The sequence below is a fragment of the Schistocerca americana genome, chromosome 9, assembly GCF_021461395.2.
Source record: "Schistocerca americana isolate TAMUIC-IGC-003095 chromosome 9, iqSchAmer2.1, whole genome shotgun sequence".
Classification (NCBI taxonomy): Eukaryota; Metazoa; Arthropoda; class Insecta; order Orthoptera; family Acrididae; genus Schistocerca; species Schistocerca americana.
In genome coordinates, this window is record NC_060127.1 from 212,017,361 (window position 1) to 212,043,471 (window position 26,111).

The 26,111-nt window shown below is 42.6% G+C and overlaps 1 protein-coding gene across 1 annotated transcript in view; it reads left to right on the forward strand.

The window, feature by feature from the left end:
* The first annotated feature begins 21,701 nt into the window (after positions 1-21,701).
* The window catches only part of LOC124551251 (arylalkylamine N-acetyltransferase 1-like), a 74,622-nt gene continuing 70,212 nt past the window's right edge, over positions 21,702-26,111 (forward strand). The window contains exon 1 of the mRNA XM_047126247.1: positions 21,702-21,882. The gene's annotated coding sequence lies outside the window, so the exon portion shown is untranslated. The remainder of the gene's footprint in view (positions 21,883-26,111) is intronic.

Consider the following 26,111-nt stretch of genomic DNA (forward strand, 5'->3'; position numbering starts at 1 on the left):
AGTTTTAATTGTTAAACCTAAACATTTATTGTGTAACAATGTCAGTAATTGTTTAAAATCATATAAATACAGGCGATTTGTACGTCATCATACTGTGAGTTGGAGTTGAGTTTGACGTTAGTCATGAGACAGTGGTAAGTCAGTTTTATATGTAGTTCGCCGCCGAACATCTAGCGTGCGAAAAAAAATTCTTTGTGAGCACGTATTTCTGGAGCTTATTTCTACCATTACACGATTCCTGAGTGGCGATGCAGTAACATCAAGTACTACAGGAACGTTAAGAAGCAGCACTCCGGATTACACAAGATCCGTATTATTTATTTGGTGGAGGATATCTGTAATATGACGTGGTATTCTGTTTTCTTGTGTTAAGCAACGATACACGTCCCAAACTTCACCACACTAAATCATTTCTTGCCACGTTATATTACATCGTCACGCGTCATCACAGAATACAAAGGTTTGTGGCTTGTTGCCCCCTCTGTAGAAAAGACAGGCGGTGATGTGTGGCAGGTTCAATGACAGATTACAATGCTGACGCAAACACAGGTGTTTCGGAGCACACCGTTCAGTCCACACTGTTGAACATGGGTGTCCGCAGTAGATGGCTCCCACCCCATTCCCATGTTGAACCAACTATATCATCAGTTAAAACTCCAGTTGGCACAGGATCATAGAGATTGACACAGGATCATAGAGTTTGGACCATACATCAATGGAACCGTGTCACCTGATTGTAAAAATAATGGAATCACGTTTCTTGTTACACCAGGTCAATGGTCGTGATTGTACATGCTGTCATCCAGGTGAACCATGCACTATTCCATGGACGCAGGCTGGCGGGGGTAGTAAGTATTATACACATGAGGGGCGGCAAATTTCGATTGAAAAAATGCGTAGGTCTTTGTTGGACATCGTGGGGTTTCCAGCTTTAGCCTCAGTAGTTCGATGATGTTCCATTAGGTGGCAGCACTATACATAGCCTTAAAAATTTCCCTTGGAATGGAGGGCGCGTTCCAAGCGGAGCATTGCAGATATTCATAGACGCTTGCAGAATGTCTACGGAGACCTGGCAGCGAATGTAAGCACGGTAAGTCGCTGGGTGAGGCGCCTGTCATCATTGCAACAAGTTCGTGCAAAGCTATCCGATATTTCACATGCTGGCCGGTTGCATATGGTTGCGAGTCCTGCAATGTTGGAACGTGCAGACATCTGACTGGAGGTGACCGATGGATGACAAAACACCTCTCTATTCAACTGGACGTCTCTGTTGGTAGTGCTGGCACACTCGTCCACCAGTAGTACACGCAGTACAGTGGACACAGTATAGCTTTCCATGGCACCTCTGGTAGAGATCGAGGACACGCTGACAGCTGTGAACTAAATTAACGTTATTGTGCACCACTCGTATCACAATCTTGATGTCATTCCCAATGGTAATGGCATTTTCGAACAGGGTAACTACCCGTGTCACATGCCCACCAAGCGAGGTGGCGCTGTGGTTAGAACAGTGGTCCCGCATTCGAGAGGGTATAGGTTCGAATTTGTGTGTAGCCGTCCAGATTTAGATATTCCGTGATTACCCTAAATGGCTCCAGGCTTTGAAAGGACACAGCTAATTTCCTTCCCTATCGCTCAAATGGTCAGAACATGAGATCCGTCTCTAATAATATAATGTTGATGGGATGTTAAACCCTCATTTTATTTCCTTCAAAAGCTGAGAATCGTGCTACAGTGGTTTTAAGTGATAGTGACCTCTCGTTGATGTCTTTGCGTGGTTTGAATCTAAGAGAACACATGCTCGATCACCATAGGGTACCAGTTTTCCACCCTAAAACCATCAGAAAGGCTCATACTTTTTCTGTCACTCACATGTGGATGACACTAGCATTTCTAAAATAGTAGTTTAAGTCATGAGTGACTGACATGGCAGTGTGACAAACGGTCATATACATTGGTTTGTGTATGTTTACCTTCCATTTCTGTGTTGGAAGTGGCCAGTCTCTTCAGAGAGCAGATATCTTAATGATCTGCTGTGCATAATCATTGCGCTAAAAGGCCCTATATACTTGTGTTCACGTAATACGTAATGCTGTTTTCATTTGGGTGTGTACAGATTTTTCCCTAGCTTTATAAATTACCTGATCAGAAACATCCATTAGAGGCCATTAATATCGGGTGTGAGCATCTTTTATGAATGCTTGCAATGTTCTGGGAACAGTTTCAGTGTGGTGTCTGAGTGTCTGTAGAGAAATGTTAGCCCATTCTTCCCCAGGAGCCCAAACCAGAGAAGGTTTTGATGTTGGACGTTGGTACTTGGAAGTAAATGTATGACTCAACACAAACTTTTCCATTAGTCTTGGACTGTGGCTGTGGGCAGACTAGCCCATTTCAGGAATGTTATTGTCAATGAGCTATCACCTCACAGATGCTGCAGTATGACAAGGTTCATTCTCACGGTGGTACTATCATCCCCAACCTGTTCCTCTACTGTACGCAGTACACAGTGTTGTAAAACGTGTTCATTAGCTTCCGCATTTAATGTTTCCTTAAGCTCAATTTGGGGACAACCACCTAACCACGAAAACCACCCCCATATCTGTAGTTCACTGTTGGCACTGCATACTATGCCAGACGACGTTCCTCACGCATTTGTCAAACTGAAACCATTCCAATGGATTAACACAAAGTATAAAGTCTCTCATCACTCCAAATTGGTCAATTCCAGTCATCCACTGCCCAGTGGCGTTGCTCTTTACATCACCTCAAGTGTCGCCTAGTACTGGGTACAGAAATGAGTGGCTTATGAGGATCTGCTAGGTCATTGTACCACGTTCTTTTGAACTCAGCACCCACAGTCACCGTGGTAGCTAGACTGCTGCTAGCACTTTGGGACTCACGAGTGACTCCTCCTGCTTTAATGTGATTTTGTGAAACTACCCTTCTCACTGTGCAAGTGCCCAGGACCGTCAGTACAGAAGGGCTCCTGATCTTGATGCAGCCGTGGTTAACCCTCAGGGTTTACACTCGATAATCACATCACCAACATTCGACTCGTGCAGCTTTAGAGGGCTTGAACTGTCATATGGTTCAAACTGCTCTGAGCACAATGGGACTTAACAGCTGAGGTCATCAGTCACCTAGAACTAGAACTACTTAAACCTAACTAAGGTAAGGACATCACACACATTCATGCCCGAGGCAGGATTCGAACCTGCGACCGTAGCGGTCGGATTGATATGTCCCTGATGGGCTTGTTACTCAGGCGACATCTAATGACAAGTCGCTGAACTCTCCTGACAGACACATTCTGCTGTCACCACTTCTCTAATGACAACAGAATAGCCCCTGACTCATTTTATACTGTTGAATATGCATCTCATAACATCATGTGGTCAATTCCCCATTACATAGGAATGTCTGGATACTTTTGCCACATAGTTTATTTCATTTAAAAATAACGCATTCTTCGTCGTCTTCTTTAATGTTGCAATGACACGACAACAAAGATTAAACATAATACACTATGTGATCAAAAGTATCCGGACACCTCCAGAGAGATACGTTTTTCATATTAAGTGCATTGTGCTGCCACCTACTGCCAGGTACTCCGTATCAGAGAGCTCAGTAGTCATTAGACATCGTGAGAGAGTAGAAAGGGACGCTCCACGGTATTATCAGACTTGGAACGTTGTCAGGTGATTGGGTGTCACTTGTGTCATATGTGTGTACACGAGATTTACACACTCCTAAACATCCCTAGGTCTACTGTTTCTGATGTAATGGTGAAGTGGAAACGTGAAGGGACGCGTACAGCACAAAGGTCTGTTGAGTGACAGAGACTGCCAACAGCTGAAGTGGGCCGTAATGTGTAATAGACAGACATCTATCCAGACCATCACACAGGAATTACAAACTGCATTAGGATCCACTGCAAGTACTACGACAGTTAGGCAGAAGGTGAGAAAACTTGGATTTCATTGTCAAGCGGCTACTCATAAGCCACACATCAAACCGGAAAATGCCAAATGACTGCTCGCTTTGTGTAAGGAGCGTAAACACTGGACCATTGAACAGTGGAAAAACGTTGTGTGGAGTGACGGATTGCGGTACACAATGTGGCGATCCAATGGGAATGTGTGGTTATGGCGAATGCCTGGTGAACGTCATCTGCCAGCATGGGTAGTGCCAACAGTAAAATTGGAAGGCGGTGGTGTTATGGTGTGATCGAATTTGTCATGGAGGGGGCTTGCACCCCTTGTTGTTTTTCGTGGCACTATCACAACACAGGTATACATTGATGTTTTAAGCACCTTCTTGCTTCCCACTGTTGAAGAGCAATTCGGGGATGGCGACTGCATCTTTCAACACGATCGAGCACTTGCTCATAATGTACAGTCTGTGGCGTAGTCGTTACACGACAATAACATCCCTCTAATGGACTGGCCTGCACAGAGTCCTGACTGGAACCCTATAGAACACCTCTGGGATGTTTTGGAACGCCGACTTCGTGCCAGGCCTCACCGACCGACACCGATACCTCTCCTCAGTGCAGCACTCCGTGAAGAATGGGCTGCCATTCCCCAAGAAACCTTCCAGCACCTGACTGAACGTATGCCTGCGAGAGTGGAAGCTGTCATGAAGGCTAAGGGTGGGTCAACACCGTATTGAATTCCAGCGTTACCGATGGATGGCGTCACGAACTTGTAAGTCATTTTGAACCAGGTGTCCGGATATTTTTAATCTCATAGTGTAGCATATCACCGTTCCCCTGAGGTGAGGGACCGCATACTGTGTTCCAGATAGTGTAAACGCCGCAGGGGATTGCCGTACGACAATTCTGGAAGACGGTCACTCGAACTCTAAGCGGATCTCGCCAAGAAATTGCTGAAGCTTCATGAGAGATGGTGGCGAAGGGTAACTGACTAGAAATGTTTTCATTTACATGTAGTACATATAGAATTGTTTTACAAGCATTAAAGTCCCGTACATATGGAGTCCAGATATGATGAGATACGTAGGCTAGTCCTGCAGCTTATCAAATCAATCTTCTAAGTTTAAAAACGTTAGCACGATCACAGTGGAAAAACCAATTTGCATTCAGGCAGTAAAATCTTTGACGACGGGACGAAAATGATCAGTTGCCGTGTTTCATGGACTTATAAACAACATTTCAGTATGGCCAGACAGAGACAACAGAAATATCGAAGCCATATTACAACGTGCAACATTTCAGAAATGGAAGATTAGCTTGTTTCTAAATTTCCATTCATGCTGTCTACACATAAACAGAGAAAAGTATATTTCAAGTTTCCATTGCCGCGTCGAGCATTGTTGATCGCAATGATCTAGTTCAAAAGAGGTATAAGAATAACTCCACGGGGAACATTCTGTTTATGCAATTCTTATAACAATGAAGGTAGTAATCAGATGTGTATTTAGAAGTATACAGCTGTTCCTTAGTGTTAAATACCCTGTTGTCCACGTCCCTCAATAGCGGAGAGTGTTCCACGCGGAGGAGAGTGTAGTTGGAAACACGTTTCCTGGTCGGTGCTTCAATCTTGTGACCGATTTTAGAACGAGACCAACGGATGCGCACTTGAAACCGCGACAAGCAATTTCCGGTATTTTTTACCGTTTATTTTTGAACACGATGTTGCGTTTTTTCTGGCTTTGTAAATACTTTGCGTTTTACACATTTAAGAGCTGTCTACTAGAGGTTACCCAAAAAACCCGGGATAATATTGCTATGGGCGGAGCTTGTACAGTACGCATTTCTGACGCTAGGCGTCTAAAGCGCAACTCATTACCAGTTCAGTGCCACCTGCGTTGTCGACCTGGTTGGGTGTGTTCGTCTGCAGTGACTGTGTTAGCTGGCGCTGTTTTGTTCTTGTTTCGTTTTCTATGATGGCAAGTTTAAGTGAACAACATGCTGCTGTGAAAATTTGTTTTCTACTTGGTAAACATGCTGCTGGAACTGCTTATATGTTAAAAACAGCTTACCAAGATGACACGATGGCAAAACTCAAGGATACATGTGGTTTGCTCGATTTAAAAATGGCGACATGTTGATTGATGCCAAACCTCGTTCTGGACGTCCATCAACTGCCAGAATCGACGAAAACATTGAAAAAATTCGAGAGCTTGTGCTCACGGACGTCGACAGACAATTGATCAACTTTCAGAAATCAGTGGGTTATCTCGGAGCTCGGTTCAGCCAATTTTAACGGAAGTTTTGGGGATGAAAAGCGTAGTGTCTAAGAAGCCTGCATACTCGGTCCGCTAACAAACAGTCAAATAAGTTGTATTAATGAGTTTTATTACAATAAGATAATTACAATACTTAACTCTGGTAGTCACACAGATGTGTCGCAAGCAAAGGGCTACATACAAAATAACCAATCTTCTTCAGCATAGACAATCCCAAGTTTGCACTACATAGAGAGTACAAGCGAAGTGACTAGAGCTGACGCTGCTATCGAACTCGCTTATTTTGAAGCTGCTATTGGACTGGGCGGACACCAGTCGGTCGCAGCAGTTATGTTCCCTTCACATACGGGCCACTGCTGTGGCATTGTTGTCCTGGAGTGAGGTCCAGTCAATGTGCGTTTAGCTGACTTCTTCACAAAGACTTCTCTTCCCTGTCGTTCCCGACTAGCGTGCTGGCGCTTAACTTCACGCCATAACAAAAAGTGTAGCTGCCAAATTTGTTCCTCGGGTTCTGACTGACAATCAAAAGGAATGTCGAGTTAGAACATGTAGTGCTTTGAAACACCAGCTCGAAACTGATCCAAATTTTCTGTCAGAGGTCATTACTGGTGTTGAGTCATGGCGCTATGGTTACGACCCCGAAACAAAGCAGCAGTCAAGCCAATGGAAAATTTCGTCGTCATACCATCCAAAAAACTGTCGTCAACTCAGATCAAACATCAAAACAATGCTGCTTTGCGTTTTTGACGCCAAAGGAATAGCTCATTCAGAGTTTGTTCCCCCAGGTCAGAGCGGTTCTAGGCGCTTCAGTCCGGAACCACGTGGCTGCTACGGTCGCAGGTTCGAATCCTGCCTTGGGCATGGGTGTGTGTGATGTCCGTAGGTTGAAGTAGTTCTAAGTTCTAGGGGACTGATGACCTCAGATGTTAAGTCCCATAGCGCCCAGAGCCATTTGAACCATTTGAACCCCCAGGTCAGGCCATCAATCAAACTTTTTATTTGGAAGGTTTAAGAAGACTGTGCAACAGTGTTTGTCGAAAAAGACCCAATTTGTGTCAGACACGAGACTGGTTCTGGTAATGCACACACAGCCATCTCTGTTAGACATTTTTTGGCCAAAATTGGCATGGTTCCGCTGCCAGAAGCACCTTACTCACTTGACCTAGCTCCGCGCAACTTTTTCTTATTACCACACATGAAAGGGGGCATGAAAGGACACCGATTTCACGATATTGAAGAAGTCAAGGACGAAATGAGGGAGGAGCTGTCAGCTATTTCTAAAGATGAAAAATGTTTTGAACAGTGGACGCATCATTGGAACAAATGTGTTAGTTGTAATGAAGAGTATTTTGAAGGGGATGAGGTTGTAACATATCTAAATCGGGTATTTCCGCTGGAAGGAAGGCCTTACCTTTTTCCAATCTCCAGGAAATAAGTGATACATTTAGGAGTTTGGCAGCGATGAGCTAGGATGTGCCACACCCGACCTTGTGACCTCACGCCATGGTATGCAGAGCTCTCTCGTGTTGCTGCCTATCCAAGCTGTAGTGTTCAGTCGCATGTGTGCTTTCAGGCTGTAATGACGACCTGTGCATTTCTTTCCGTGCTATATGCAGTCAACGTGTTGTTCACACAAGAGGACTGTTCGAAGATGATATCGTTCATCCCGCTTCTTGGGAAGGACCTTTGTCTGTGACATTACACTGTGAAATCATATTTGGGGGCAGATGTGACCAGTTTGGGGCGGAGGAAGACAGCAACAGAAAACTTTTTAACTAATTATTTTCACTGTTGCAACTTCTTCTTCAGACAAAAAACCTACGACTTTGGTCAGTCATTGTAAAATGTTAATCGTATAGTGAAAACTACTTCATTCGAAACAAAATAGAGAAGCCTCTATTTAAGATTCTGGAAATGTTATTTGCAGGTATACAAATTGAGCAAGTCCCAGTTTCAGTAGAGGAAGTGGTACAAATACGGAATACCATTTTCTTCATACATTTCTCAGTTTTTCACATTGAGCAAACAAAATATCTGTAGGACATGCTTTGGGACTTATTTTAATGATTCCTATATTTTCTAATACATACTACATTAGGGACATTTCTAAATTAGGCTTAACACAAAGTTTGACATTTTTGGCACTTCAGATTATGGGGTACAAATATGGAATACTCCATTCATTTCAAGTTTGTTAAAGTTGAAACAAAGAATAGAAAACGTAATAATTCGCTGTCAAAGGAAACGCTATAAAACGTAACACGATTGAAAAAAACCACGAAATATACCATTGCTCTAAGTAATTTCATTTTCAGAAGTCACACAGAAATCGTCCATTACCGCAATGTGCACTTTCAGTGTGGCTCACATTTCGCACATTCGTCACATCACCCACTATTCTCCTGCCTCATTCTGCAAACATTTATCTGAGCAAATGAGACAATTGCCATCTTCATTCGTGGGTATACTTTGCTAAGTGTGGGCAAATCATCTCTCACAATAAAAACATCATCCTCAGAATAAGACGATTTTTGGTTCCTAAGCTTTGGTGGCCTCTGCTTCTTTGTCTCCAGTTTACTTGTTGCTGTCGTCGATACTTCAAGAGATCTCATTAACACTGCTGAAGGACCTGTTTCTCTTCCCTTCATTCATGGCCTCTTCTTTATGTGTGCAGTGGGTGAGATTGGTCAAGGCGTAATTTCAGATGTGGCAGCAGATATTCCTCTCTTAAAAATTAGCATAAAAATGATCGCAGGCCTGACGGTATTTTATGTCCTGTATATCATCAAGCTATGTTACGTGTTACTTGGCAGCGAAACATCATGCGAAAGTTGCTTTTGTCCATAATTTTTGCACCCCAGTGTATTACTTCTTACCACGTATGTTTCTTGAAATGACCACAACGAGTAAACCAGGGCAATTAGAACTCACACAGAGAACTATCGACAATTTTTTTTTCTCGCGCCGCATTAGCGAATGAACCAGGGAAGGTGGATGAGATAGTGGTACCAGGAGTATGGTACCAAGAATACCCTCCGCCACTCACCGTAGATGGCTTGTGGAACATAGATGTAGATGCCTAAATGGGTATGTAACATAAATGAAGATAGAAGCGTGCAATATCAGGAATATTAATAGTAATTACGATAAAAACAGTTACAACAAAAGTACCACGACTTCAAAATTAACAATCCTAGAAATTTCAGTAGGACTTTGAACAGCAACTGAAGTAAGTATTCTCCTCCAAATCTTTGTTCCAAAGGCTAGCATGGGAAAACAGCACATAATAAACAAGAAAACTGTGACATTTTAGCAAAGTATTCTAAATTAAGAATGTACCAAATCAAGATTTAACTGTAAAGAAATATCACCCCAATACCTGAAGTCGCATCTACCAACGAAAGAAGAAGTCATAGAAATCATCGAATCCCTCAAAAACAATAAAGCTTTGAGGAACATTGGATAACTGCAGAACTCTGGAAACATTCGAATTACAAATTTCTAGACAAGCTAACCGAAATCGTCCAAAATATTTGGTTAACGGAAAAGGTTTCTGGAGATTGTAAGACAGCATTGATTCACCCACTGTACAAATCAGGTGATAAAACCAAAGTGAATAACTCCAGGAGCATTTCTGTCCTACCGGTTAATCACAAACCCAGCAGAATGTTATGGTACCAACTGGGGTGGGACAACCCGTTCCTCGAATTGGTGAACATCAATGTGGTTTCATCCATAATAATGTCTGTGAAAAGAAAATCTGAAATTTCGTAACCACTTCTGTTGACAGCACAAAACATGACTGAAACTGTTTCGCACAAGTTGTGGAAAATGTGCGATTTATCAAATATAGCATATTTCAGGACTACAATAGCCCATTATCAAGTGCTATAAAACAAGGAAACACAAATCATTGCTTCGCATCACTGCACAAACTAACATAGATATAATGTAAATCTATTTATACTGCCCCATGGTATACCTTACTTTAAAGTTAATATTCATCAGGTACAGACAAATATAAGAAGCAAGCAGCGAACATGCATTGTCAAACATGTAAGACTCTACTTTTTACATCTCATGTTGGTGCGTAACGCTCTCTCACAAAGCGCTGTTTATTAAGTCAACTGTCCTCACCTACGAAACATTGTACTACCATGTTACGTAAAAATCATAGCCCCCAACGACGTTGCTGTTGACAGTACAATCTTTAAATGCTGATGTGCCAAGTCGTAGCAAATCCTAAAACTAACACTGCAGCCGTGTTACACAGTTTGCATCTATTGAGAACAACCAACAGGACACATTGATCCTTAACGACTGCCGAGGGGATTACGTTGGTGGTTGTTTCTCATGAGAACGCAATCTGCTGCTTGTGATGATTCCTAACGAATGCTGTTCAATCTGACGGCCCTTTGTTTACTGCCGATGAATCATTCCCCTTATTATTACTCTCTTAAAATCTTATTTTGGTGTTTCTTCCTGTCTGGCCCACATACTTCATCTCTTAATCTTGACATTTTATTTCATGTACTACCGATTTTCCCACAACCTCTCGCATTTGTCAGTCTTATGCTTCAACTTATGCTCCACTTTGTTGTCCGTCCGCGATGCAATTCTAGCTCACTTGTTGAATAACTGCGTCAGTTTACACAAGACTAGCTAACCCGCCAGTGCTTTGCTGTTAATAAATATGTATGGGAGTTGGATGTACGTCTTGATTTCCTTCTCCTCTTTCTCTGTCCATCTCCTCCTCACCACCTCTCTCTGTCCAGCTCTTCCTCCCCTATCTCTCTCCTCCTCCTCCTCCTCCTCCTCCTCCTCATACTCCTCCCCCTTCTCTCTGTCTATCGCCTCCTTTCCATTCTCTCCCCGCCCCCCACACCTTTCTGTCCAGATCTGGATTTGGAATTAAAGTCGGTTAAAATAAATGAGTAAATCGTTTGGAAGACCTCTCCTACTGCTAGGTCTATGAGGATAGTAGCTTTTGCGACGGTATTTTTCATAGTTTTAATCTGCAAAAGGATTGCAAAGTTTCGGACGATTCAGATGCCATAGTGGTATTCTGATCGTAAGCCGATAAACCATAAATGTAACTTCACTGGTTCGTGTTATGGTATAACCGACTACAAGGAAGAAAACAAAACAGCGCAGAGTTAGTATACAATTTTTGTTAAAATTTATATATAATGAGAAAGAAAATAAATGGGAGATGCAATTTGTCATACACTCATGCTCATAAATTAAGGATAATGCAGATACATGGTGAAACAACGCTCTGGTGGGCAGTTTTCTGGTTTAAATCACCTCGGGGTATGACCATGCGGTGCATTTGACCTGCGGTCGTCGCACGGTGGCGTTGGCAGCAGTCCACATACGCAGAGGTGTGTCGCTGCGTGTCTGAGTACAGTGCAACGAGTAAGTGTGCAGACGTGTTCAGACGTGCTAATGGTGACTGTGGGTTGAAAATGGCTCAAAGAACACATATTGATGACGTTATGAGGTGTAGAATACTAGGGCGACTGGAGGCTGGTCAAACACAGAAGGTCGTAGCACGGGCCCTCCGTGTGCCACAAAGTGTGATCTGAAGATTATGGCAACGATTCCAGCAGACAGGAAACGTGTCCAGGCGCTACAGTACGGGACGTCCACAGTGTACAACACTACAAGAAGACCGATATTTCACCATCAGTGTCCGCAGACGGCCACGGAGTACTGCAGGTAGCCTTGCTCGAGACCTTACTGCAGCCACTGGAACAGTTGTCTCCAGACACACAGTCTACAGACGACTGAACAGGTATGGTTTATTCGCCCAGAGACCTGGTCACAGGAGAGCCCGTAAAGTCTGGTGTGATGAACACAGTACATGGTCATTGGGACAGTGGTCCCAGGTTATGTTCACAAAAGAGTCCAGGTATAGTCTGAACAGTGATTCTCGCCGGGTTTTCATCTGGCGTGAACCAGGAACCAGATACCAGCCCCTTAATGTTCTTGAAAGGGACCTGTATGGGGGTCGCTGTTTGTGGTGTGTGGTGGGGTGATGATTAGTGCACGTACACCCCTGCATATCTTTGACAGAGGAAATGTAAAAGGTCAGCAGTATTGGACGTCTTTTGGCACCAGTATGTCCGCCTTTTCAGGGGTGCAGTGGGTCCCACCTTCCCCCTGATCGATGACAATGCACGGCCCCACCGAGCTGACATCGTGGAGGAGTACCTTGAAACAGAAGATATCAGGCGAATGGAGTGGCCTGCCTGTTCTCCAGATCTAAACCCCATCGAACACGTCTGGGATGCACGTCTTCAAACCCCTACGACACTTCAGGAGCTCCGACAGGCACTGCTGTAAGAATAGGAGGCAATACCCCAGCAGCTGCTCGACCACTTGATCCAGAGTATGCCGACCCGTTGTGCGGCCTGTGTACGTGTACACGGTGATCATATCCCATATTGATGTCGGTGTACATGCGCAGGAAACAGTGGCGTTTTGTAGCACATGTGTTTCTTGACGGTTTTCTCAACTTATCACCAATACCGTGGACTTACAGATCTGTGTCGTGTGTGTTCCCTATATGCCTATGCTATTAGCGCCAGTTTTGTGTAGTGCCACGTTGTGTGGCACTACATTCTGCAATTATCCTTAATTTATGAGCATGAGTGTAGTTTAAATGCCCTCCTGACGTACTTAAAACAACAGCAAGAAAGATAACGAAACCCCCTTGTTGACGTTCCGATAGGCGCGTCTTCTAGTCGGACAAGGGCGGTCGCGCCTATCTCGCAGGTACCACCTGTTGTTAGTAAACTTTATCTTTTTAACCGCTATATTTTTATTATAGAAGTAATATTAGGTATTATTCATGGGTTATACAAACAAACGCAAGGTAAAAAATTATTTAAAAATAAAGTTATGTTTCAAAACACACATTTTCTTCCCACAGCTTTTCGGGGTACTGATACTTAATTTTGGTGTACGAATGTCAAATTTACACAGGATTATGCCTGAAATTTTGGTTTCTCAATATACTAAAGTTTTTTAGAAGTTGAAATACAATCGATGCAAACATTTCTTGAATGAGGTAAACAAAACATTCCGTCTATATATCTCACATTTGAAACGGGTGATTACTTAGAAGCTGAAATACAATGATTGCAAACCTTTCTTGAATGCTGTAAACAAATAAACTGTCCAAATATTTCACATCTGAAACGGTTGATTCGCGTTTTCTTACTATCTAAACATGGCCCACATCTTTTCTTCAGAGACTCCTGAGGTAGGTCCGCTTCTCCTCTTCCTTGCTGCTGTTGGTATTCATCTTCTGTGTGCAACACATTTAAAACATTTGTAGGAAGGTTTCCAGTTACATTAGTACTTCTCCTTTTTACATGTTCCTGCACAAGTTCGTTCGAAAATATCTGAGATATTTTCTTCTCTTGAGATTATTGCTGGTGTCTCCTTTCCACATTATAAATGAATGTACGTTCACTATCGAAAAATCCCACCAGGTCCATCGCATTGTGTTTCTCGCAACGCTGAAAGACCCACAAAGTTTGTCGACAATGTTAACGCCTCCTTTTGTGTGATTTCAAGAAACTAGAAATTATAAATTTTTACAATCACCTGTTCGTTCATCGATTTTTCCAACGTTGTAAAGGCTGCATGTCAACAAAATAACAGCGGAATTAGGGCCATGTAAACATAACAGAACATACACTACTTTATAAATAGAGCATGTGAGTACTTTGTTTCATTCAAAAAACTGGCTATTTAAAAGTTTAATTTATACCTCAGAATTGAGGGATCGAATAGTTTATATGAGCTCTTATTAAATTATTTTTTCTACAGATTGCCTGAGGATGCACCGATAAGTGGTGAGAAACCGGTCGCAGATTTAATAAAAATCATTCATACAGGCAGAGTAGAGTTTTCTTTGAAAAAATGTCGAGGTTTGGCTGTGGTTGCCCGCCCTACAAAACAACAAGTTACAGACTGCCTAGCACAGTTAAGCGGGGCTTTTATAGACTGTTTAATTTAAGGAAGTCTATAGTTAGGATATGTGCCAATATCCAATTTAACACACAGTGTTTAGCAGCAAAGGTCATTCCAAATTATGAAACTTCCTGTCAGATTAAAACTGTGTGCCCGACCGAGACTCGAACACGGGACCTTTACCTTTCGCTGGCAAGTGCTCTACCATCTGAGCTACCGAAGCACGAGCTTCTGTAAAGTTTGGAAGGTAGGAGACGAGATAGTGGCAGAAGTGAAGCTGTGAGTACCGGGCGTGAGTCGCGCTTCGGTAGCTCAGTTGGTACAGCACTTGCCCGCGAAAGGCAAAGGTCCCGAGTTAGAGTCTCGGTCGGGCACACAGTTTTAATCTGCCAGGAAGTTTTATGTCAGCGCACACTCCGCTGCAGAGTGAAAATCTCATTCTGATTCCAAATTATGTTTGGGGTTTGTTTCGAAAAAATGCTCATGACACTGGAAAATACTTAAGAAATATTATGTTATTTTGCCTGCGCAATGAGAGTCGTTCCTTGTGTATTAAAAAGGCCTCCGTAAATAAGGAGCTATATATCGCCCATCTATGCTCAGCTAGCATGTTAAAGAGACAACAGTTCCAATGGGTCTCGGATCACATCAATAAGTACCTGAATTCGTTTAAGCAAAGTCGCACTGAAAATCAGGATAAAAAATTGCAGAACCTTCAAAATTTGAAGCAACGGGGGTCCTAATCCTCCAGCCACTAAATGTGATTTCAAATTTTTTCCAAAGACGTGTAACTTAACCGACATTGTCTTCGATCGGAAAGAGAAACGGTTATTGGATAAGGGTTGATCCTATAATACACCACACAAAATATCGCAGCAGCAACGGGATCGGTTGGATGGATGGAAAACTGATGACGACGACTCAGCGTAATGAAGTGACTATAGGGGCAAAAAAAAAAAAAATAGTGTAGAATTGCTCTAACAGCTTAGGTCATCCTAGCCGCAGTTTTCTTATAGGGTCTGAGGAGAATATTACAGTACGTAGGATCAATGAAAAGCTCCCGGATAATGGTGCGATTATAGTGCAAGTAGATAAGTCTAAATCGGTCGTAGTTATTTCGAAGGAGCAGTACGTTGAAAAGGTCGAGCATTTTATTGTCAACAAACACATCGAGAAAAATGGTTCAAATGGCTCTGAGCACTATGGGACTTAACATCTATGGTCATCAGTCCCCTAGAACTACTTAAACCTAACTAACCTAAGGACATCAAACACATCCATGCCCGAGGCAGGATTCGAACCTGCGACCGTAGCGGTCATTCGGTTCCAGACTGAAGCGCCTAGAACCGCACGGCCACACCGGCCGGCACATCGAGAAAAGTAGGTATGACCAACTGCTAAATACGTAGCGAGTATTGAAAAGCTGACTAGGAATACAAGTATCTTTCTCAGACTTTTTAATAGGGCGCCAATTATTCCGATGAACAAATCGGCTCCTAGACTTCGTGGTGTAATAAATCTCCATAAGGAAGGTTTGCCTGTCCGACCCATCGCTAACTCCAGGAATGGCCCAGGTGTTCAACTTGAGAAACATTTGGCTGAATATTTGAATAGGAACTTCAAGCATCCGGTAAATTTCTGCACCTCAAACAGAGGTGCTACACGAAATAATTAGGAAAAATTTAAAGAAAAATAGTGGCACAGTATTAGAGGAGATAGAAGAGGTATTGCAGCTTCTCAAATTGGTATTAAGGTATAACTATTTTAAATTTGGGGATAGTACATACATCCAAAAACAGGGCTGTCTTATTGCCTTACCAACATTTTTATAACGTTTTTTGAGCATAATATGATGGTCGACTTAAGCAGGTACTCTGAAAGGATAATTTGTTGGGCTAGATATGTGGATGACATAATTTTACTGTATAACGGTTCTTTCCAGGATTGTAATGCTTTCCTAGGTGAACTAAACAAAATACACGAGAGAATCCAATTTCCTATGTAACAGAGCATTAATGCCAGCCTTCCCTTCTTAGATCTATTGGTCAAAATAAATGGGAACTCGGTTAATTTTGATATTTTCAGAAAGCCCACCACTTCTGACGTCGCGATACATAGATCGTCTAAGCATCCTTTGCAATTAAAGAAGGCCACATTCAGGGATTTACTACACAGGATGCATACGGTCCCATTATCTCAAGAAGCCATGGATCGGGAATATAAAGTAACACAGTTTATCGCCTTTTCGAATGGATAAGACGCGGATTTCGTTGGAAAGATTAACAGGGGTGTATTATGGAAGATAAACATGAAACATAAAACTGCTCGCATACCAATCACACCCGGAACGTTCACTAACCTACAGGCAGCAAATAGCGGATTAGCTACTGGGCGTAAACTCCACAGGATACATTTCTATGGTAACATTTAAAGCAGAATCGGCAAATGCTTAAGATCTAAGGGAATAAATCCGGCCTTTTATGTTCCTAAAAACAATGGGCAGAAGTTCGGGCACAAGGAGGCTGGAATAGTTTCAAGTCGTCGGGGGTATATAGTATCGCCTGTGATGATTGTGATGCCGAGTACGTAGGCCAGAAAGGAAGGAGTTTTGAGACCCGCTGTAAGGACCATATCAGCGACTCAGGCTCAAAACCGGCCGTAGGTGCGCATTTGCGGCAAACGGGTATCCAGAACAACATGCGGGTGTTACGCTTGGAATGTAAGGCCAACACGCTTAATGTTTGAAAGAGGTTGAAATCTTCAGAGTTTTGAAGAAATCCCTTCGCTCCTCACTTAATGCCCAGACCGATTTGAGGCACAAGCGTCTTTTAGAAAATTGTGATTACTTAAACAGGTAGCCTTACCCCTATAGCTTACTTGTTAGAAGGTTCTGTCCAATATATTTTTATGCCTACTCCTGGCCTTAAGCATTCAGAACCACCACATCTATTATTCTTATGGTTTTAACTAACTGCCCATTTTTTATATTGGCCACCTAGTATGGTATTAGGCTTTTTTTTTAAAAAAAATAGACTCAAGGAATCGTTTATCAAATGTTGAGTACCCCCAACTCTTCACACCTTGTACACGTCATGCGGCCTCTGGCGGTTCTCGCGCAGCTGCGTGAGCGCTTTCCGGGTTTCGGCCAGTCAGTGAGGCCGTGTCCTCTCAACTTGCACGGTGTCTTCTGATACGTTCACATGGCCCTAATTCCGCTGTTTGTTCATGCTAATGTTGCCCTCTTCGTCGTTCGTGTTTAGGGGAGTTTTATCAGCAACGTATTTTATTTTTATTTTCTAGTTCATTGCCGCTCCCATCATTTAAAAAATGTTTAAAAAAGATTTTTAAATTTTTGCTACCGCTTTCATAAGATGACGGTATATTGGACGTGAATGATGGGGAGTGGATACAGGGAAATGTTCAACGTTACTATGTTATAAATAGCGTATGTGAGTACTTTCTTGTTTCATTCAAAAAACTGGCTATTTAAAAGTTTAATTTACACCTCAGAAATGGGGGATCGAATAGTTTATATGAGCTCTTATTATATTATTTTTTGTACAGATTGCCTGAGGATGCACCGATAAGTGGTGCGAAACCGGCTACACATTTAATAAAAATCATTCATACAGCCAGTGCGGAGTTTTCTTTGAAAATGTGTCCAAGTTTGGCTGTGGTTGCCCGCCCTGCAAAACAACATTAAACAACAGCTTGTCTTTATACAGTAATGTCGTTAGCTCCCCAATATGTCTTGAAACTATAATTCTTTCCATTTTTCTCGTTTTGTTGGTTTCTGTGTCCTAATGTAGCACAAACGTATTTGTTAAACTTGTTTCATAACCACGTTCTACCGCTATTCGGCTGTTTTCATTGATTCTTCCTTATTCTTATAGCTTAAGGGATGGTATTAGTTTTATCTACTACCTTTTTAAGAATGTTATTTTATGTTTATGGGAGTGGCATGGAGTCCTATCGTGACCGCGGGTTTCCTTTGTTACTACTCTAGCTTGTTATTCTTCTTCTGTCATCAAATCAAGGTCGTTTAATAGTCCCTCTTCCTCATGCTCTACTGTTAGACCTTGTTAAGGTCCGTAACCAATTCATTTATTTCTTCCTCTGATGTTCGAGATGCTATTAGTATTTTGGCAACAAACCTTCTGTACATGCGTAGTGTATAGCTGTACTTGGCATTTTTCAATAAAAATGCTCTTTCATTGGTGTTGAAAAAGGTGGCAGTCATCTGCAATGCTTCTGCTTAACATATTGATAAACAACTTTCTTGTACGTAAGACATTAGTTTAATGATAAGACAAACTTCAGCAGTTCTATAAACCGATATTTTCCCATGTTCACTGAAGTTGATTTCTTTAATGTCTATCATTTCCTCAACCACCGCAGATATGCGAGCAGACAAATTTGTTACGTCTAACGAAGCCAGCCTTGTAGCCCCATTAAATTTGCGCTCTTGTATTAATTTGCTACCTCCTGTTTTTAACCAAAAAGATTTCACTGTAGAAATATCATTTACGAAGCATCTCTTAATCGTTTGATTAATTTTGCTCCAGGTACAGCAGAAACTCCTATGATAACCGTAAATGTACTTTAAACAACTCATTGACTAACATGGAGTGCTTACACAATGTTCTAATTTCGCTGGCTGATAATATTTTCCAAAGAATTATTAAGTGGTTGTCTGAAAATGGACTCTCCCTAAATTGTGAATAAACGCACTATATTCAGTTTTGTGCAACAAATAGAGTGATACCAACAACTGATGCAGCACATGAGCCTGTGTCAATAAATGGGGCAGAATACTGCAAATTTTTGTGTGTACATATTGAAGAAAACTTGAACTGGAAGAAGCATATCACTGAGATTCACAAACCATTAAGTTCGGTTACCTTTGCTCTTCGCACAATTGCTAATCTTGGAAATAAACGTATCAACCTTCTGATATATTTTGCATATTTCCACCCAATAATGGCGTACGGAATGATTTTCTGCGATAAATCATGATTTAGAAAGGAAGTATTGATTGCAAATAAGCGCGTAGTAAGAATGATATGTGGTGTTCACCCACGGACGTCACGCAGCTCTTCAAAGAGCCACGCATTTTAACTGCTCCGTCAAAATACATATACTTTCTAATGAAATTCGTCATACATAATCCATCACAATTTGAGAAGAACAGCGATGCACATACCTACAAAACTAGAGGAAAAAATAACGTTTATTACCGATTGTTACAGCTGTCAGTGGCTGAAAAGGCGTTCAATATGGAGCAACAAAATTTTTTGATCATTCACCCAATAACATAAAATAAAATGTCTGACAGACAGCGAAGCAAGTTTTAAATCTAATTTTATACAATTCAATCATGTTTCCAAACACAACCTGTAACATTTCTTCCGTAAGAGAATCAGTGAAAGTGGATATTGCAGTTTTCAATTCAACGATCGATTTTGGACTGTTTTTATAGACAGTTGCTTTCCCTGCACCCCAGAAGAAAAAGTCAGGTGGTGTTAGGTCAGGCGAATGTGGAGGCTAAAGTCCCTGTGAAATCATGCGATCACCAAAAACATCAGCAAGCAGTGACACTGAATGGCGAGCTGTATGCACGGTTCCACCATCTTGTTGAAAATAACCGTTCAGTATTTCACTTAACACAAATTCTCCTATGAATGGGTACAGAATGTCACTGCAGTATCGTTGTGCGTTTATTGTTTCGTTGAAAAATATGGGACCCACAATCCGACGTCTAGAAATTGCAAAATTGCAGTCCAGACTCCTGTGTTCACCGAATGACGTGGTTCCTCATGAATACACAATGGATTTGCAGTACTCCACATACGAGAATTTTGCGAGTTCATGTGCCCGGATAAATGAAACCACACCGCATCAGTGTAAAACGTTTCATTAGCAATATCCCTTCCATTTTCTTGAACGAACCATTGAAAATAATGCAGTCTCTTGCCATGAACAGTATTTTTCAGTTCTTGCACGACTGTCACTTTGTATGGGAAAAGTTCTAATTTTTTCCTTACAGCTGTGTGCGCCGTTCCGATACTAACATCGATTTCGTGGGCGAGTTTTCTTACTGACTCGTCCGGACGTAAGGGAATTTTATCGGAAATATCGAGTAGTTTATCCCCAGACAAAACGCTAGGACGACCACTTCTCGGTGCATCTATCACTGAACCCGTACTTGGAAACTTGTTAATCAAATCTCGCACAGTATCGCGATGTGGGAGTGTTGTCTCTGTGAAAACTGAATTAAATGTTTGACGAACTGAAACTGTGTATTTACCGCCAGCTTTGAACAGTTGTTCGACTGAAAACACACGTTCTTCAATGGTTAGCATTTCAACAGTGACAAAAACGAAACAAAAGAATAAAGGAACTAAACTTAAACGTTCACGTCACCACGTAACGACACACACCAACTGACGCTGGCTGAGATAAACGAAACAGTGGAATGTTGAGAGAGTCCACTTGAAGGGTAGTAACCCAGGCAGGCGAACAATCACACGGCACGCGTGGCTAACAATCATAGGCTGCGAAGGCTCTTATCCAACCTTCCAGTGCCCTCGTCCTAAAGGGCAGTGGTCTGTCTGTAGCTCGTTGCCTGTGCCAAAATGTTGTCTTCAAAGCCAGTGGTTCATGTGAGCAAAAACAAAACTCACTGGGAGTCAATTACGGGCTGTATTGTCGGTAATCAAACACTTCCCGTCGAAAACGTCTCAGGAGCATCTTCATTTCCCCTGCAGAGTGCGAGCGAGAACTGTCATGAAGAAGAAAACGCCTGACAACCTCGTTATGTGGGTTGAATAGCTAGGTGGCACTTTTCTCTGGGCCTCTTTACGTGTTCACTGAGCGCTCAAAACTAAAAGAGCGACTTGCGAGCGACGGGTATAGTTGAGACACTAACATCATGTCGATAGGAAATCGTTCGAATGACCTGTGGAACATGTAACTAACTATGCACATTTTACAAAACACTTTATCCAACCTACAACTTAAATTGCTCTTTACATCCACAGCTCCTGTTACAGCAATTTCCACACGTTGTTTCTTGATGTACTGCATAATTTTGCGACGTAGACGAAAATGCCTGTTTATGATCAGACGTATTTCCTTGTCGAAAGTAATAAGCTTCGTATCTTGCAGTCGCTCCACTTTTGAGATAATTTTTAATGGTGTGTGGCCGGCTCGGTATATTCCAAGTTATCTGTTGTGAAGCCGTCCGTACAGCTTTCAAAACATAGTCAGAAAGCAATCAGCCGGCGATACAGGTATCGGAAAGTTACTGACAGAAACTACACGACGGAGTCGGTTGCGTTCTTTAACCAACGCTCCCCGTCGTGAAGATAACGTTTGTCAGTGCATTTCAGTTTAGCACTAAGACGTTTTTTTTCTTTTCTTTTTTTGTTTTTTTTTTTTTTTTGTTTGATAGTGGTGCCGAAAGCGGCACTCGAATGTTATTAGCTGTGTGACCACTGGTCAGCTGCGCATTGTACGACGAAGAGCAGACAAATATAGTAGAGCACCCGATATATGTACGTTTCATTTCTTCCGTTGTCAGCACTGCTACAGAAGACGCGGAGATTACAGACTCATTGTTTCTGCCTGCTACGCTCGACGAGTGCCGAAGGAAAAGTTACTACTCTAGATTTGTCTTTGAGAGTGGTAAGTAGCTTGCGCAAGTTATTATTCGCGCTCTTTGTTTAATTTATTATTATCTCATAAGCTTACATAGCTAATCCAACACCGTAAATGGGAAATGATTTGACACTTAATACGAGTGTCATTTGATGAAAATTTCGTCCCAGTATGCCAAACTTTCGAGTTCCAGAACAGAAAGAAGTCACTTTTGGCCAAGTCTAGTGAATGGAGTCGATGAGGAACCAATTCAAAACCCATTACATGCTCTTTCGCCACTGTTATCGCCGATGTGTGGGATGGTGCATTATCCTGGTGAAAGAGCACTTTTTTGCCAGCCAACCTTGGTCTTTTTCAGCCAGACCAAGTCTCAAAAATTCCAACAATGGAGCGTAATAGGATCTAGTTATGATCTTCTCATTATCTAAGTAATGTATGAAGATTATTCCTTGGGTATCCCAAAAACAGTGGTCGAATGTTACAAATGGCTTTAAGCACTATGGGACTTAACATGTGAGGTCATCAGTCCCCTAGACTTAGAACTACCTAAACCTAACTAACCTAAGGGCATCACACACATCCATGCCCGAGGCAAGATTCGAACCTGCGACCGCAGCAGGAGCGCAGTTAACAGTGGTGACCACCTCAACAGTTGACAAAGTGGTCTTTCTCTTCTTCGGTGCACTTTCACCAGTCTTTCTCCACTGATTTGACTCTGATGTGTAGTCCCGAGTCTAGCGCAGATCTGTGAATGTTGATGAAAGCTAAAGGTCTTGCAGACTATAATTAAACATCGCCAGACATTGTGTTGAAACGCTTTTGGTCGACTGTGGGCAATCGCATCACTTTTCTCGCACACAGCTTTCTCACACCGAATTCTCTGTACAGGATGTTATGCAGTCACCCAGTTGCGATGCCTGTTTTTATTCGGCGGTCTTGCATTACGTCAGCACGTACTTTGTTAGTGGTTTCCGTTGGGTGACCTTAACTGGACGACGTGAGCGCGCTTCGTCTTCGATGCTTGTCCGTCCTCACCTAAATTCACTGAATTCAAAAGTATACGGTCTTCAGTGATGATGCAGAGTCCGCGTTAACTTCGTCCAGTTCTGTTTTGATTTATGTGGCAGTCCAGCCCTTCAAATAAATAAGTGTGATAACAACACGAAACTCGGTCTTCTATTTTCAATCACAGTCGATACGCCGACCAGGTGAGACTGCTGTCAAGAAGGAATTGCATGCTGTACGTTGTTGAAATTCTTTATACGATCCATGGAATAATAGAGCATACCAACCATCAAGGGCAACAAAAACGTTCCATTCTTTCATGGAAATTTAGTGGATTTGTCAAACCAACCTCGTACAAGAAACTTTCTGGCAGATTAAAACTGTGTGCCGGACCGAGACTCGAACTCGGGACCTTTGCCTTTCGCGGGCAAGTACTCTACCAACTGAGCTACCCAAGCACGACTCACGCCCCGTCCTCACAGCTTTACTTCTGCCAGTACCTCGTCTCCTACCTTCCAAACTTCACAGAAGCTCTCCTGCGAACCTTGCAGAACTAGCACTCCTGAAAGAAAGGATATTGCGGAGACATGGATTAGCCACCGCCTGGGGGATGTATCTAGAATGAAATTTTGACTCTACAGCGGAGTGTGCGCTGATATGAAGCTGTGAGGACGGGCCGTGACTCGTGCTTCGGTAGCTCAGTTGGTAGAGCACTTGACCGCGAAAGGCAGAGGTCCCGAGTTCGAGTCTCGGTCCGGCACACAGTTTTAATTTGCCAGGAAGTTTCATATCAGTGCACACTCCGCTGTAGAGTGAAAATTTCATTCTGCACCCTCGTACAGTTTACTGGGACGCCTCTTTACACTGGCTGTTGTTGCGTCTTGATTTTGATAGGAGCCCTTCTATTTGCTGTTGTTAAACAGATTTTGGGCCTGTCAGGTTGCCAATATTCACCACAATTCTTTTGAACGCTGTAATTAAAAAGTCCACTAAAATTTCTTGATGTTTTGGTGTTTTCCGTATCTTCTCATGTTGGTTCCATAGACAAATTAAAAACTGTAATTTCTCGTGTGTCGTAGGTGGTGGATGGAGTGCTCTGAGTGGTCGACCATACATGTGAAGGCAAATCTCTTGCAGGCAGGGAACAGTTTGAAGTCTGGTGTGACTGTTGTTGCGGCAGAGCAGTGTGGCGTGGTTCTCTTTATCAGACTGTTAGTTGATTGATTTTTTCAAACGTCTGCGACCGTTGGACACAGGAACCTGCGCTACAGAACGCCTACACCCCTGTGTACGACAGAGACGTCTGTCCTGATGAGGTGTGTGCCCCGCTACTTTTTCACAGGTTAGCATCGTCCTTGTGTCATGTGCTGCGCTCTTCTGATGATAAAAAACGCGCCGAGACATTTTGCCATACCACGTTCTCCCGCTTACGCGAGAATCTTGAGTCAGTGTCATTCCTGAGTGGAGTGCCTCAGAATGCGTTATGTATTTGCTTTGCACTCTTCTATCTGAGACTGAGGGCGCTTTTTTGTGGTCATCAGTCTTCTGACTGGTTTCATCAGGCCCGCCACGAATTTCATTGCTGTGACAATCTTTTCATCTCAGAGTAGTTGAACCGTGATATATTTTCAAAGCATATTCTTAAAAATTTATTTTATTTCCTAGCGATTTATAAAGAACATTAACACATTTAATCACACTATGTAAGCATGGAAGTAGTTGCTAGAGAGTAACTGATGAAATTATAACCAAATTCCTTTTAACAAATGGGAATTTTATTCACTTTAATAGTGCCTAAAAGCATTTTTAAAAGAAACAGATTTAAAATTATAATCAGAAAGCACCCTCTAAATATCAAGTTACAATTTATTCAGAGGCAGAAAGAAACAAGTTTTGACTGAATGAGCTCTCGGGCAGAGAACCTTGCCGCTCCCTTTTGACACGGCCATAGTTACGACCCCTCACAACAGCCTCTGAAAGACTACACTGGTGCAAATCTGCAACACACCAGATTACTTTAAACTAAAAGTTTTAACAATTTGCACGAGCACACAAACTATGCACCGCCGTAGGAGGGATGGAAATGGTAAAAAAGATTAAAAATTAAAATATTAACTTTGCCACCGAAGGTGCAACTTTATTTTAACTTTAAGAAAAGTCTTACGGTGAAAGGGTGGCTGCTTTATATACTAAAATGATCATTTAAGTAAAAGCCCATAAAATGCAATCTTCTATAAAATTCTACAAGGTTGGCCAAACAATAGTTAAGATACTCTACAGTACACAGATACCGCCTCTCAAGATCATAGGCAATAATATCATAGTTTCCAAAGATCAAAACATCTTTCAGGTATTAGGCCGTTACACTGAAAGCAATACATTCGTTAACACACCAAATCCGACAAACATGACTGAGATTACCGAACAAACCGAACCGCAAGTTGCTCTAACCCGCCCCTACTCCACAAGGGAAAAACGGACCACCGAATTTAGAAACAACCACCTTCCCGCGGATGGGCAAACGGAGAAGAATGGTGGGACAACCCCAAAGCAAAACGGCTGGTGACCTCACCAAGAAAACAAGTAAAATTTAACGAGAGTAAATCAAACAAGATATCACGAATCACTTAACTTCTAATAAACTGCGATTTCTCGAGAAGACCTGGCGCAGCACCCCCAAATCGCTCTCCCGAACCGTCCACTGCCAGCCGCTTCAACGGACGCAGGAAGGCGCGCCCATCTCCCGTCTCACAGCATCGCAGCTCGCCCCGGCCAGACCGATGTTGTGGGTTGACTCCTGTTACTCTCATGTCGACCGCGAACTCACTACCCCTCGCTATACGCCGCGGCCCACTGGACTCCCATGCGCCGACGCTCAAGATGGACAAGTCGTCTTGTGCCTCAGTGCGCCACCAACCTACCTATCGATCCAACCGCCAGTGACCATTGCCTGAGCAAACTCGATAGACTGCCGGCCTAACGCGCAGACTCAGATGCAGGAACGAAGCCCCGACCGGCCGACCACTCGCTGAGTTCTCTTACTGGCGGAGTGGAAAGACTCTCATTTTCTGCCGACTTTAAAGGTTGATCCGAACGAAAGACATACTAGCACTCCGGACGACAGACAGACACTAACTGCCCCACAAATCCGGACGAGAGACAGACTAGCAAGCTGGGGACGAGAGACTGACCCAGACTGACTCGTTGGCGAGCTCATAGCGCACCTAAAATGCACGTGAACAGGCTACCTT